Source organism: Lolium perenne, chromosome 2 (assembly GCF_019359855.2).
Source record: "Lolium perenne isolate Kyuss_39 chromosome 2, Kyuss_2.0, whole genome shotgun sequence".
Classification (NCBI taxonomy): Eukaryota; Viridiplantae; Streptophyta; class Magnoliopsida; order Poales; family Poaceae; genus Lolium; species Lolium perenne.
In genome coordinates, this window is record NC_067245.2 from 25,359,006 (window position 1) to 25,375,456 (window position 16,451).

The following is a 16,451-nucleotide window of genomic DNA, read 5'->3' on the forward strand; positions in this document are numbered from 1 at the left end:
TCTACTTAAACCTCAAAGTGTTGTTGCTATTGACCAATGCTAAGTTTGCCAAAACCAAATAGATTTATTCAATGCTCCCAAAGTGATACCAATACTAACAACAAGGTAAATCATATGACAGAGATTGCAAACTAGAATAAGATGTGCAATATGTAAATGATAAGACTTCTCATTAATATTCCATAACGATAACTCACACCAAGGGATACATAGATAACCAACTAAAGGAGATATACTTCCAAACTGCAACCCATCTTATATGATAACTTCCCTACTCATGATATGACACTACTTGCCAATAAAAGTAAAAGGTAGTGATGATGTGATACCGCGGCACTCCCCCAAGCTTGGAACAAACCAAGGGGATGCCAATACCGATGATGAATTACTCCTTTGGCGATGGTGGTGATGAACTCCTCCCGCGCTTCTTACAGATCTCCTTCAGCTTCAGTTTCTCAGCTTGGCAATTCTGCACTAAGACTCGAAGAGATTCATTGTTATCTGAAGTTGGCGATGATGACCTTGTGATGTGAATCGAGTGGTATTCCAGCATTCTTCGGAGACGGCAATTCTCCTCCTGGAGTATCTCCACTTCTCTTCTTAGAGCCCGATATTGATCACAAAACTCATCGGTAGTTCGTAGAGCTTCTTCCAACTCAGGGAAAGAGTCGAGGCTAAGAGCGGGTGGTAAAGGTCCCTGCAAGTTATGAGAAAAAGAACGTCGAGTGTCAACAGATCCCTCCAAGATTTGCTTGCTCCCAACGGCTTGCTGCTCTTGTCTTGATGGCACCCTCTTCACTTCTTCCTCCGAAAGCCCCTTGCCCTTGTTGTTGGAGGCCATGGTGCTTCTAAACTGAAAACAGATCCTGGCAGAAACAGCTCGAAACAAAACACGTCGAGAAAACGATATACGGGCCTCCAGGGGTCCGGCGAATTATATAGCAAAAATTTTCACGACACAAGGAAAGTACCAGGTCGAACTAGAGTCGGAAAGGGGCGATGAGGCGGCCAGACCATAGGTCGGCGCGGGCCCAGGCCAGGCCGCGCCGCCCTATGGTGGCACCCCCTCGTGCGTCCTTTCCACTCCGTTTCGAACTCGTAATTTTTCATATTTTCCAGAAACAGCAAAAATATTGTTCGGAAAGTAAATTGCGTACTTTTCATTACCAAGATCGTTACCTATTCAAAGTCGAGTTAAGTGGACTGTCAATTTGTCCTTTAATGAAAGCATCCGGTGTTTCCACTTGAATAATATCAACATCAACATTATAAGAATCACCTGAGATATAATGCTTGAGTCTTTGTCCATTCACCACTTGCGTGGCATTGCCTTGGAGAGAGCTAATTTTGATTGCTCCTGAACGATACACCTCCTCGACAACATATGGTCCTTCCCATTTTGAGAGTAATTTCCCTGCAAAGAATCTGAGACGAGACCAATACAATAGGACTTTATCCCCAATATTAAATTCTCTTTTGATAATCCTCCTATCATGCCATTTTTAACTTTCTCTTTAAAGAATTTAGCATTTCCATAAGCTTCGCTTCTCCATTCATCTAGAGAACTTAATTGCAACAACCTCTTATCACCGGCAAGTTTAGGATCTTTATTTAATTCTCTAATAGCCCAATAAGCTTTGTGCTCTAGTTCTAAAGGTAAATGACAAGCTTTCCCATAAACCATTTTATAAGGTGACATTCCCATGGGATTTTTATAAGCAGTTCTATAAGCCCATAGTGCATCCTTCAATTTACTAGCCCAATTTTTTCTAGTTTTATTAACGGTCTTTCCCAAAATAGATTTAATCTCTCTATTTGATAATTCTACTTGACCACTAGTTTGAGGATGATAAGCGGAAGCAATTCTATGATTAATACCATACCTAGCAAGAGTTTTTCTAAAACCTCCATGAATAAAATGAGAACCTCCATCAGTCATAATATATCTAGGCACTCCAAATCTAGGAAAAATAATGTCTAAAAGCATTCTTAAAGAGGTCTCACCATCAGCACTTTTTGTAGGTATGGCTTCCACCCATTTAGTAACATAATCAACATCAACAAGTATATGAGTGTTACCTTCTGAAGACGGAGAAGGTCCCATGAAGTCAAATCCCCAACAATCAAACGGTTCAATAACAAGAGTATAATTCATAGGCATTTCATTACGTCTGGAGATATTACCAACCCTTTGGCATTCATCACAAGATAAGATAAACTTTCTCGCATCCTTGAAGAGAGTTGGCCAATAAAAACCTGATTGTAGAACCTTTTGCGCGGTTCTTTCTCCGGCGTGATGTCCTCCATAAGCACTACCATGACATTTACTCAATATCTCTTGTTGTTCATATTCGGGAACACATCTTCGCATAATACCATCCACTCCTTCTTTATATAAGTGTGGGTCATCCCAGAAATAATACCTCAAGTCATAAAAGAATTTCCTCCTTTGCTGAGCTGAAAAGGTTGGAGGCAAGTACTTGGAAACAATAAAGTTAGCATAATCAGCATACCAAGGACTGTCTCGCGAGCTCACCTTTATTACAGCCAATTGTTCATTTGGAAAACTATCATTAACAGGAACAAGATCATAAGCAATATTTTCCAATCTAGACAAATTATCAGCAACAGGATTATCAGCACCTTTCCTATCTACAATATGTAAATCAAATTCTTGCAAAAGAAGTACCCATCTAATAAGCCTCGGCTTAGCATCTTTCTTTGTCAAAAGGTATCTAATTGCAGCATGATCAGTATGAATAGTAACTTTTGAATCAACAATATAAGATCTAAATTTATCGCAAGCAAATACTACAGCTAATAATTCTTTTTCAGTTGTAGCATAATTTCTTTGAGCAGCATCAAGAGTTTTACTAGCATAATGAATAACATTCAGTTTTTTATCTACTCGCTGTCCAAGAACAGCGCCTACAAAGAAAATCACTAGCATCACACATAATTTCAAATGGTAAATTCCAATCAGGAGGTTCAACTATAGGAGCAGTTGTTAAGGCTTTCTTTAGAGTTTCAAAAGCTTCCTTACAATCATCATCAAAAACAAATGGTACATCTTTTTGAAGAAGATTAGTAAGAGGTTTTGAAATCTTGGAGAAATCTTTAATAAATCTCCTATAAAACCCAGCATGACCAAGAACACTACGAATACCTTTAACATCCCTTGGATAGGGCATCTTCTCAATTGCTTCAACTTTAGCTCTATCAACTTCAATACCTCTCTCAGAAATTTTATGTCCCAATACAATTCCTTCATTGACCATAAAGTGGCATTTCTCCCAATTAAGAACAAGGTTAGTTTCTTCACATCTCTGCAAAACTTTATCAAGGTTTCGCAAGCAACTATCAAATGAATTCCCATAGACGGAAAAATCATCCATGAATACCTCTACAATACTCTCGCAAAAACCATGAAAAATAGCAGACATGCATCTTTGAAAAGTAGCAGGAGCATTACATAAACCAAAAGGCATACGCCTATAAGCATAAGTTCCATAGGGACAAGTAAAAGTAGTTTTCTCTTGATCTTTAGTTTTAACAGCAATTTGTGAAAACCCAGAATAACCATCAAGAAAGCAAAAATGAGTATTTTTAGACAATCTTTCTAGCATTTGATCAATAAATGGTAAAGGGTAATGATCTTTCTTAGTAACTTTATTAACTTTTCGAAAATCAATGCACATTCTATACCCTACAACTACTCTTTGAGGGATGAGCTCATCATTATCATTAGGCACAACAGTCATAACTCCTTTCTTGGGAACGCAATGCACAGGACTAACCCATCTACTATCAGCAATAGGATATATAATACCAGCTTCAAGAAGTCTTAATACCTCATTCCTTACCACTTCCTTCATCTTCGGAATTAGACGACGCTGATGTTCAACAACAGGCTTTGCATCATCTTCCATATTAATAGCATGTTGTCAAATAGAAGGAGAAATCCCTTTCAAATCATCAAGAGTGTAGCCAATAGCACCTCGGTGTTTCTTCAATATTTCCAATAGCCTTTCTTCTTCAAACTCTGAAAGCTTAGAACTAATAATAACAGGATATATTTTCTTATCATCAATATGAGCATATTTAAGATTATCAGGCAAAGGCTTTAAATCAAAAACAGGATCTTCCTTTGGTGGCGGTGTTGTACCCAAATCTTCCACCGGTAAATCATGCTTGAGAATAGGTTGGCGAAGAAAAATTTCCTCAAGCTCATCTCTTTCTTTCCTAAAAACTTCACTCTCGCTATCCTCCAAATGTTGCTGCAAAGGATTGTTAGGAACAAGAACAATAGATGCACATTGCTCCATTTTAAAATCATCACTAGGCAAATCAGCTTTATAAGGAGTTTTGGTAAATTTAGAGAAGTTAAACTCATAAGATTCACCAGCAAATTTAGTCAAAATTTTCTCTTTCTTGCAATCTATAATAGCTCCACAAGTATTTAGAAAAGGTCTACCGAAAATAATAGGACAATAATCACTAGCAGCAGAACCAAGTACCAAAAAGTCAGCAGGATATTTAATCTTACCGCATAAAACTTCCACATCTCGAACAATACCAATTGGAGAAATAGTTTCTCTATTAGCCAGCTGAATAACCACATCAATATCTTCAAGTTCACAAGAATCAATTTCGTGCATAATCTCCGTGTAAAGCTCATAAGGGATAGCACTAACACTTGCACCAATATCACATAATCCATAATAGCAATGATCACCAATTTTAACAGATAGCATAGGAACACTAGCTTGTTTGGGTTTATTAGGATGTGAAACAATATTAGAAGCATCTTCACAGAAAATAATATGACAATCCTCCACATTTTCAGTCACAAGATCTTTAACTATTGCAACAGCAGGTTCAACTTTTATTTGTTCTTCAGGTTCTACAGGTTTCTTTTCACTTTTATGAATCGCACTATTTATAACAGAGTACTCCTTCATTTTAGCGGGGAAAGGAGTTTTTTCAATATAAGCTTCAGGAATAATATGATCAGCAGTTTCAACTACAACGCATTTATTAATAGATGAATCAATTTTATCTTTATACGGTTCATGATACTTATCAAAGTTCTTCTTTGGCAATTCATAATGAGAGGCAAAAGCTTTATAAAGATTTGCAGCAACTTGAGAATCAAGACCATATGTAGCACTCATATTACGAAATTTATCAGTATCCATAAAAGCTTCAATGCATTTGTAATCATAAATTATACCTGATTCTCTATCCTTGTCGTTCTCCCAACCTTCAGTATTTTCTTGGATCCGATCAAGAAGGTCCCTTTTAAACTCTTCTTTGTTGCGTGTAAATGATCCAGAACAGGAAGTATCCAGCAAGGTCTTGTCTTGAAAAGAAAGTCTTGCATAGAAATTATCAATAATAACATTACCAGGAAGCTCATGAATGGGTCATTTGAGCATTAAAGACTTCAATCTCCCCCAAGCTTGGGCAATACTCTCTCCATCATGAGGCCAAAAATTATATATGCGATTCCGATCCTTATGAATTTCACTTGGAGGATAGAACTTAGAATAAAACCGGGGCACAATATCATTCCATTCAAGAGAGTCCTCATTATCCAGTAATTTATACCAATGCACCGCCTTACCAGACAACGATAAAGAGAATAGTTTCTTCCTCACTTCATCCATAGCAATACCTACACACTTGAATAGACCGCATAATTCATGCAAGAACAATAAATGATCTCCAGGGTGGACAGTTCCATCCCCTTCATAGCGGTTATCCATAACATGTTCAATAATTTTCATAGGTATTTTATATGGTATCACTTCCTCACCTGGCGCCTCATCCACTACCGTTGCAGTAGTAGTAGATTTCCCAAATAGAAATTGAAGAGAAGATCTCTCCATAATGACTTATAGTAGCAGGCAGAAATAAAATCAGCACAAACAAGAAGGTTTTCCTTACCAATTCCACTTACCAATAGCGCTTCACTCCCCGGCAACGGCGCCAGAAAATAGTCTTGATGACCCACAAGTATAGGGGGTGTATCGTAGTATTTTCGATAAGTAAGAATGTCGATCCCAACGAGGAGCAGAAGGTGTTGACAAGCAGTTTCGATGAAGGATTCACTGTAAATGCTCACATACAAGTATTCAGGGGGTTTAGATGTAACAGTTGAATAAAGTACGAGTAAGTAAAGTGCGAGAGTAACAATTGCAGCGAGTGGCCCAATCCTTTTTAGCACAAAGGACAAGCCGGTTTGTTTACTTATAATGACCAAACGTTCTCGAGGACACATGGGATTTTAGTCTAGTGCTTTCGCTACATACGGCTAAATAATCTTCATTGTTATGATAAGTGTTGTGTGGGTGAACCTATGCTAATGTACCGCCCTTACTAGGACTAATACATACTTGTGATTATACCCCTTGCAAGCATCCGCAACTACAAGAAAGTAATTAAGAATAAATCTAACCACAGCCTTAAACTCTGAGATCCTGCGATCCCTCCTGCATCGATATACCAACGGGGGTTTAGGTTTCTGTCACTCCGGCAACCCCGCAATTGGCAAACGAATACAAGATGCATTCCCCTAGGCCCATAAATGGTGAAGTGTCATGTAGTCGACGTTCACATGACACCACTAGAAGAATAACACCATAACTTAAATATCATACCATTGAATATTACTCAACCATAGTTCACTACTAACATTTAGACTTCACCCATGTCCTCAAGAACTAAACGAACTACTCACAAGACATCATATGGAACATGATCAGAGGTGGTATGATGATGAATAACAATCTGAACATAAACTTGGTTCAATGGTTTCACTCAATAGCATCAACAACAAGTAGAAATCGATACCGGGAGAGTTTCCCCTATCAAACAATCAAGATCGAACCCAAATTGCTACAGCGGTGACGAGGTGCTGCGGTGGAGATGGCGGTGATGATGGTGGAGATGATGATGATGGTGATGGAGATGATGTCCAGCTCGATGACGGTGACGATGGCGTCGATTTCCCCCTCCCGGAGGGAATTTCCCCGGCGGATTCCTGCCCGCCGGAGAGCTCTTTTCTCTCTGGTGTTCTCCGCCCCACAGAGGCGGCTGTAACTCTTCGCGAAGTACCCTCTGTGGCTTAGGTTTTCTGGACGAAGGGTTTCGCGAAGAAAAGGAGGCGAAAGGGGTTGTGGGGCCCCCACACCACATGGCGGCGCGGCCAGGCCATGGGCCGCGCCGCCCTAGGGTGTGGGCCCACCCTGGGTCCTCCTGGCTCCTCCTTCTGGCTTCCTTCGTCATCTTGAAAAATAGGATTTTTGGTATAATTTCCTTCCACAGTTGATCTTCCGAAATATTGCGTTCTGACGGTGCTTTTTCCCGTAGAATCCTGGCTCCGGTGCTTGATCCTCCAATAATGATGAAACATGCAAAATAGATGAAATAACATAAGTATTGTGTCCCAATATGAAATATATCAATGAATAACAGCAAATTATGATATAAAATAGTGATGCAAATTGGACGTATCACGCGTACATATGGAATGTGATATGTGGTGCGGAGGCGGTATCCTCCCACTACGCGGAGGTCTCGCGCAATGCTAAAATGCGCCCCATGTAGTTGCTTCACGAAAAAAACCTTTTTGGCACCCCGAAAATGAAAAAACCATCGCCCATGGGTCGGATTGGAAATCCTCTCCCGGGGCCTTGCTTCCCATCCTAGGGATCACGCACGTGCCAAATATGGCCTCGTTCCGACAAACTATGCGGTGTCACGGGCCGTTTCCTACTCATTTGCCCTAAAAGCCATAGAACTCCGGACGTGATAGTCCTGTTTGTGAAGGGTTTTCCAAAATAATTGCAGTATCCTAATTCCGACTTTTGAAGTGGTTACTAGGACACATAAAATGACGCCATGCGGCTCCGCGAGATTTTCTGACTTCGTTTAAATTGCCATTTGGCCAAAACGGGCCCCCACGGAGATGTGGTATGGCCGTACCGGGCGCGCTCGTGCACCCGTTTACCATCGCGCTAAACAGAAAAAAATTCGCATATAAAGTGATATGTCATAGACCTAAAAACATTTTTCACAGAATTTATTGAGCGATGAAAAGTGTAGCCCTAGTTCAAATCCGGTCACTTTCCAGCGGATTCGGCGGGACACCGCAGGAAGCCGCGTGGATTCCCAGATAGCTAGTGCGCACATATGGCATGTGATATGTGGTGCGAAGGTGGTGTCCCACCACTACGCGGAGGTCTCGCGCAATACTAAAATGCGCCCCATGTAGCTGCTTCACACAAAAAACCCGTTTTGGCACCCCGAAAATGACAAACCATCGCCCATGGCTCGGATTGGAAATCCGCTCCCGAGGCCTTGCTTCCCATCCCAGGGACCATGCACGTGCCAAATATGATATCGTTCCGACAAACTATGCGGTATCACGGGCCGTTTCCTACTCATTTGCCCTAAAAGCCATAGAACTCCGGACGTGATAGCCCTGGTTGTGAAGGGTTTTCCAAAATAATTGCCGTAACCCAATTTCATCTTTTGGAGTGGTTACTAGGACACATAAAATGACGCCATGCGGCTCCGTGGGATTTTCTGACTTTGTTTAAATTGCCATTTGGCCAAAACGGACCCCCACGGAGATGCGGTATGGCCGTACCGGGCGCGCTGGTGCACCCGTTTACCATCGCGCTAAACGGAAAAAAATTCGCATATAACATTTTTCACAGAATTTATTGAGCGACTGTTGCGGTCAGAAACCCACCGGCGAGCAGCGACGGGCAACACAGTAGAGCCGGGAACAACTTAGGGCTGCGGCTGGCCCTGGTCCCTCCGAGCGACGGCCCGCAAAGATTCGGCACGCACGTCCGATGCTGGTGCAAGGGCGTGCCACCTGACCTATACCTGGTCAGGAAGGTGATGGATATGCCTCGCTTAGTTTCCTGCATGGCATACACGTAAACATTAAATACGAGCCTCGATCGGCTCTCAGGTTATCCTGTGAATCGGCTCAAAGAGCCGATCCACCCATGATTCGCACAAGGTGTACGAATATATGGTGGTCCTGCTTGATCTAAACAAAGCTAAAACGACCTACTACGATTTAGGGTTTTCACCGCATAATCGAAACATCCTACTCGTGATTGAGCCTCGCGGCCACGCACGGTGATCGTAAGCCGATCCTAGACAAGGCCTAAAAACCAACACGAGGTTGATCCCCGGAACATCCTGTCTAGGGCTAGCAAACTACACCCTACGTGCCGCTGGATCCTTCAACCCTTTGTAAGGCCTAACTATGCAGATATTAAACTAATCCTTGCAGAACAAGGAGCAACCATAATGGATCGGATCTACTAAATAATGATCAAGCGGGGTGCCGCCCCTACACCTAAGATAGGTGTAAGGGCGGCTAAATGTCTAAGGGTTGCACGACGACAGCATATGATACGAAGAACAATGCTAACCCTAACACATCTAAGATAACTACGTTGCTCGCCATCAAAAAGGCTTCAGTACGAGTAACGCATGAACATCGAATAAACTTGTACTGCCTAGATTGCAAGATGCGATCTAGGCAGCATGATGCTTACCCGGAAGAAACCCTCGAGACAAGGGAGTTGGCGATGCGTCTAGATTGGTTTGTGGTGAACGTGATTGTTGTTTATTTCATAAACCCTAGATACATATTTATAGTCCGTAGACTTTCTAACGTGGGAATAATCCCAACCGTGCACGAGTCAAACTCTAACTAATCGACACGTATCCTACTATATTACAGATACACGGGCAAACTAGCCCAAACTTTGCATATAAGGCCGATTCACGTATATCTTCCATGTATATTCTTCAAGTCCATCTTGATCGCGGCCCACCTCTGATTCGGTCAAATTCCGGTGATAACACATGCCCCCCTGGTTTTGGAATTAATAATTCCAAAATCACTCTGCTTTTCCCCGCCGGGTCATGTCGTGGCAGAACCGTCGCAGTATCCTTCATCATGATGCCTTGCCTTCTCGACTTCTATGCGCAATCTGGCAAATTTACTCCTGTTGGGCACCATCTCCTTGGAAACTGCTGTGGCATTGAATCTCCACTATATCCCCTTTATTTAACCGCCCTAAACCGTTCGCCACTTCACCCTCCTGCTCCGTACCAGCCATCGGCAAAAAACCCCCATTCCTCCGTAGCCATGTCTTCTTCCTCCTCCTCCTCTTCTGCCTCCTCGAACCCCTCCTACATATCATCTCCCTTCCGTGAGCCGACGCCAGAGTGGGGCTCGTTGGCGGCGCACGACATCCTCGCCCCAACGACGTGGGACAAGGAGGAACACGATTCCTCCATCTGGTCCGAGGATGACAAATCCTTGACCGACGGAGAGGGCGACCTTCAATTCCTCGTCGACGGGGAGGAGGAGGCGGAGAGCGAGGACAACCGCTTCTCCTGGGACGATTTCACCTCCTCCGAGGAAGAGGCGGAGGAGGACGACGACGACTCCCACGAAGGTTACCCACCGGCGAAGCGCCTCCGCGCCTGGTGGGACGACGACAGCGATGACGACGATGAGGAAGATGAAGCTCCCGTAGAAGGCTACGGGAGCAACGATGAGGAGCCTATCAGCAGCTGCGCCGGCGGCAGCGACGACGACGACGAGGGCAACAACGGCCCTTAGATTAGGGACTAGTAGTAGTAGTAGGCTTTTGTTCTTTCTTCCCTGAGCAATCGGCTCTTTCTTTGTAAGAAATCCCATTATTAATGAAGAAAATATTCCCCAATTTTGCTTTCTTGTCAACTTTGCCGATCGTCGAACGAAGCCGCTGTACAGAGAGCCGATGGCAGGGCATCGGCTTGTACTATAAACGCGATTTGAGGCCAAGCAGTTGCCTATTCCGCGGTCCAACAGGTCTAACTTACGTCCAAACCATCCTCCAACCTTAAACGCGCAGATTGAACTCCTCAGCAAACCCACTAGGAGATTCATCCCAAATATCATGATTTCTGGTCTGAAACCGATCTGCTAACCTGCTTAATTGAGCTTGTTCCTCTAGAGTCGATGGCAATGCATCGGCTTTATTATTCTGAAGTCGATGCCCGTGCATCAGCTATACTCGCATACTGTTGTCTCCGCATGTTTTCTCAAGTCGATGTCTGTGCATCGGCTGTGATTTTTTTTTACTGGCCGATTTAGAATCAGCCTCCATACCTCACTGCCCATCATCCCACATGCTTGGGAAATACTTCTTGAGATGTTGGCCATTGACGGCCACTGGGAACTTCGCACCATCCAACTGTTCAAGCATGTAGGCATTGCCCTTTAGAACCTGGATGACTTTGTAAGGACCGTGCCAATTAGGAGACCATTTGCCATGTGTTTTATCCCTGGTTCCTAGTGGCAACACGGCTTCTCATACTAGATCACCAACTTGAAACTCCTTTGGTCTCACCTTCTTATTGTATGCCCGAGCTACCCTGGCTTTGTTTTCTTTAATCTTCTCCAACGACCAAAGTCTCAGTTCTGTTGCATCCTCAATAGTGTCACTCATCAAAGCTGCATATTCTTCAGCTGTTAGATCATTCTGAAACGTGACACGTCTTGATCCAGCCGTAATTTCCCAAGGTAATACGGCTTCCTGTCCATAGACGAGCTGGTATGGCGAAGTTTTTATAGCTCCATGGCATGACATGCGGTAGGCCCACAAAGCTTCTGATAACGTTTCATGCCAATCCCTAGGGTTCTCGTCAATTTTTCTCTTGATCAGCTTGATCAGGCTCTGATTGGACGCTTCAGCTTGCCCGTTGGCTTGAGCATAGTATGGAGATGATCGGATCAGCTTAATCCCCATGTCATCACAGAACTTTCTGAATTCTTTAGAAATAAAGACCGAACCTCCATCGGTCGTGATAGTTTGGGGAATCCCGAACCTATGAATGACGTGTTCTTTCACAAACTTGATCACATCTTCTGATTTCACCTTCTTCATAGGGACGGCCTCCACCCACTTGGTGAAGTAATCTGTAATAACCAAAATCCATTCATGTTTTTTACTTGACGCCGGATGGATTTTGCCGATCATATCCATGCCCCACCCTCGAAACGGCCAAGGCTTGATGATAGGGTTCATTGCTGACGCGGGTACCATCTGAATCTTCCCGAACATCTGGCACGCTTGGCACCCCTTGTAGTACTTGAAGCAATCTTCAAGCATGGTGGGCCAATAAAACCCTGATCGCCTAATTAGCCACTTCATCTTATGAGCCGATGGTGAGTTCCACTGTGCGCCTTCATGCACCTCATGTAAGAGCCGATTAGACTCAGTTGGTCCCAGGCACTTGAGTAGTAACCCTTCCAACGTCCTGTAGAACATGTCGTCTCCTATGAGGACATACTTCATGGCCTTGTATCTTATCCGTTTAGGTGCCCCCCGAGCCGAATCTTTTAAGTAATTGAAGATTTCGGATCTCCAATCATCCTGTTCCAAGAACTGCACCTGAACTTCTGACCCGTCTGATATGTCCTTATAGCCCGACGCCATTTGAGCGAGATCGTTGGCCTCGGTGTTTTGGGATCTTGGGACCCAATTAAAGTTGATGTACCGAAACTGTGTCATCAACTCACGGCATTCCATCCAATATGGGAAAAGCGATTCACTCTCGCACTTATATTCATCCGTGAGCTGGTTAATCACTAACTTTGAGTCTCCAAAAAGCTCTACTGCTTCTGCCCCGGCTTCCAGCAGCAACTCCATTCCCTTACGCACCGCCTCATATTCAGCGACATTGTTGGTGCAAGGGGTAGATAGTCTGATGGAAAAGGAGTATGTTGCCCCCCGAGGCGACACGAGCAGAATGCCGATGCCACAACCATCCTCACAAGCCGATCCATCGAAGAACATAGCCCATGCACGTATAGATAGTGCTGCTATATTGGTATTGATCCGTTCAGCTATAAGATCGGCCAGCGCTTGTCCCCTGACTGCTTTCGCAGGCTGATACCGAAGATCGAACTCCGACAACGCAAACATCCACTTACCAACTCGGCCTTTCAAAACAGGGGCCGACAGCATGTGCTTGACAACGTCTGACTTGCATATGACGATGATCTCTGCCGTCAAAAGGATGTGATGAAGCTTGGTGCAGGTGAAGAACAGGCAAAGGCAGAGCTTCTCGACCTCAGGATACCTTGTCTCCGCGTCCAACATCCTTCTGCTGAGGTAGAAAACGACCTTTTCAACACCCTCATAGAGTTGCACCACCACCGAAGCGATGGACGTGTCAGCTACTGACAAGTAGATATAGAACGGCCTGTCTTGTTGGGGCGGAACTAGCACAGGCGGCGTTGTCAGATACCGCTTAATCTCATCAAACGCCTGCTGTCGTTACGCCCCCGGTGAAACTCGTCATCAGATTTAATTTTCACCAGTGCTATGAACGGCTCGATTCGTCCTGACAGATTAGAGATAAATCGTCGGACAAAATTGATCTTGCCGATGAGACATTGGAGTTCCTTCTTCGTGGTGGGCGGCTTGAAGGAGATATGCCCTAGAGGCAATAATAAAGTGGTTATTATTTATATCTTTATGTTTATGATAAATGTTTATATATCATGCTAGAATTGTATTAACCGAAACATTAGTACATGTGTGATATGTAGACAAACAAGAAGTCCCTAGTATGCCTCTTAAACTAGCTTGTTGATTAATAGATGATTAGTTTCATAATCATGAACATTGGATGTTATTAATAACAAGGTTATGTCATTGTGTGAATGATATAATGGACACACCCAATTAAGCGTAGCATAAGATCTCGTCATTAAGTTATTTGCTATAAGCTTTCGATACATAGTTACCTAGTCCTTATGACCATGAGATCATGTAAATCACTTATACCGGAAAGGTACTTTGATTACACCAAACACCACTGCGTAAATGGGTGGCTATAAAGGTGGGATTAAGTATCCGGAAAGTATGAGTTGAGGCATATGGATCAACAGTGGGATTTGTCCATCCCGATGACGGATAGATATACTCTGGGCCCTCTCGGTGGAATGTCGTCTAATGTCTTGCAAGCATATGAATGAGTTCATAAGAGACCACATACCACGGTACGAGTAAAGAGTACTTGTCAGGAGACGAGGTTGAACAAGGTATAGAGTGATACCGAAGATCAAACCTCGGACAAGTAAAATATCGCGAGACAAAGGGAATTGGTAATATATGTGTATGGTTCATTCGATCACTAAAGTCATCGTTGAATATGTGGGAGCCATTATGGATCTCCAGATCCCGCTATTGGTTATTGGTCGGAGTGAGTACTCAACCATGTCCGCATAGTTCTCGAACCGTAGGGTGACACACTTACAGTTGGATGTTGAAATGGTAGCACTTGAATTATGGAATGGAGTTCGAATATTTGTTCGGAGTCCCGGATGAGATCCCGGACATCACGAGGAGTTCCGGAATGGTCCGGAGAATAAGATTCATATATAGGATGTCATTTTATGTGAAATAAAATGTCGCGGAAGGTTCTATGGAAGGTTCTAGAAGGTTCTAGAAAAGTCCGGAAGAAACCACCAAGGAAGGTGGAGTCCACAAGGGACTCCACCTCCATGGCCGGCCAGCCCTTGATGGGGTGGAGTCCCAAGTGGACTCCACCATAGGGGGCCGGCCACCCCCACATGGGAGGTGGGAATCCCACCTTTGGGTGGGAGTCCCTAGTTGGGCTAGGTTTCCCCCTCCCAGGGAAGCGTTTGGGTTCGGGTCTTATTCGAAGACTTTGACACCAACACTTGGGATCCACCTATATAATGAGGGGCCAAGGGAGGGGCCGGCCACCCCAAGACCACAAGTTGGCCGCCCCCATAGAGTGGCCGGCCACCCCTCCCAAACCCTAGCCAAGCTCCTCTCCTCCATATTGCCCGCATAGCTTAGCGAAGCTCCGCCGACTTCTACACCGCCACCGACACCACGCCGTCGTGCTGTCGGATTCAAGAGGAGCTACTACTTCCGCTGCCCGCCGGAACGGGAGGTGGACGTCGTCTTCATCAACAACCGAACGTGTGACCGAGTACGGAGGTGCCGCCGTACGTGGCGCCGGAACCGATCGTGATCAAGATCTTCTACGCGCTTTTGCAAGCGGCAAGTGATCGTCTACCGCAGCAACAAGAGCCTCATCTTGTAGGCTTTGGAATCTCTTCAAGGGTGAGACTCGATACCCCCTCGTTGCTACCGTCTTCTAGATTGCATCTTGGCTTGGATTGCGTGTTCGCCGTAGGAAAATTTTTGTTTTCTATGCAACGTTATCCTACAAGTGGTATCGAGCCGTGTCTATGCATAGATGGTTGCACGAGTAGAACACAATGGTTTGTGGGCGTTGATGCTCTTGTTATCTTTAGTTTGAGTACTTTGCATCTTTATGGCATAGTGGGATGAAGCGGCTCGGACTAACTTTACATGACCGCGTTCATGAGACTTGTTCCTCGTTCGACATGCAACTTGTATTGCATAAGAGGCTTTGCGGGTGTCTGTCTCTCCTACTATAGTAAAGATTCAATTTACTCTTCTATTGAAAACATTAGTATCAACGTTGTGGTTCATGTTCGTAGGTAGATTAGATCTCTCTCGAAAACCCTAAACCACGTAAAATATGCAAACCAAATTAGAGACGTCTAACTTGTTTTTGCAGGGTTTGGTGATGTGATATGGCCATAATGTGATGATGAATATGTATGAGATGATCATTATTGTATTGTGGCAACCGGCAGGAGCCTTATGGTTGTCTTTAAATTTCATGTTGAGTAGTATTTCAAAGTAGTTGTAATAGTTGCTACATGGAGGACAATCATGAAGACGGCGCCATTGACCTTGACGCTACGCCGACGATGATGGAGATCATGCCCGAAGATGATGGAGATCATATCCGTGCTTTGGAGATGAAGATCAAAGGCGCAAGAACAAAAGGGCCATATCATATCACATATGAACCGCATGTGATGTTAATCCTTTTTATGCATCTTATTTTGCTTAGATCGCGACGGTAGCATTATAAGATGATCCCTCACTAAAATCTCAAGATAATAAAGTGTTCATCCTTAGTAGCACCGTTGCCAAGTCTTGTCGTTTGAAGCACCTCGTGATGATCGGGTGTGATAGATTCAATAAGTACATATAACGGGTGCAAGACAGTTTTGCACATGCGGATACTAAGGTGGCCTTGATGAGCCTAGCATGTACGAGACATGGTCTCGGAACACGTGATACCGAAAGGTAGAGCATGAATCATATGGTTGATATGATGAACACTTTGAGTGTTCGCCATTGAAATCACACCTTTTCTCGTGATGATCGGGTTTAGGTGCGGTGGATTTGGTTCGTGTGATCACTAAGACAATGCGAGGGATATTGTTTTGAGTGGGAGTTCACTTAGGTTTTTAATTATGTTGAATTAAAATTTGAACT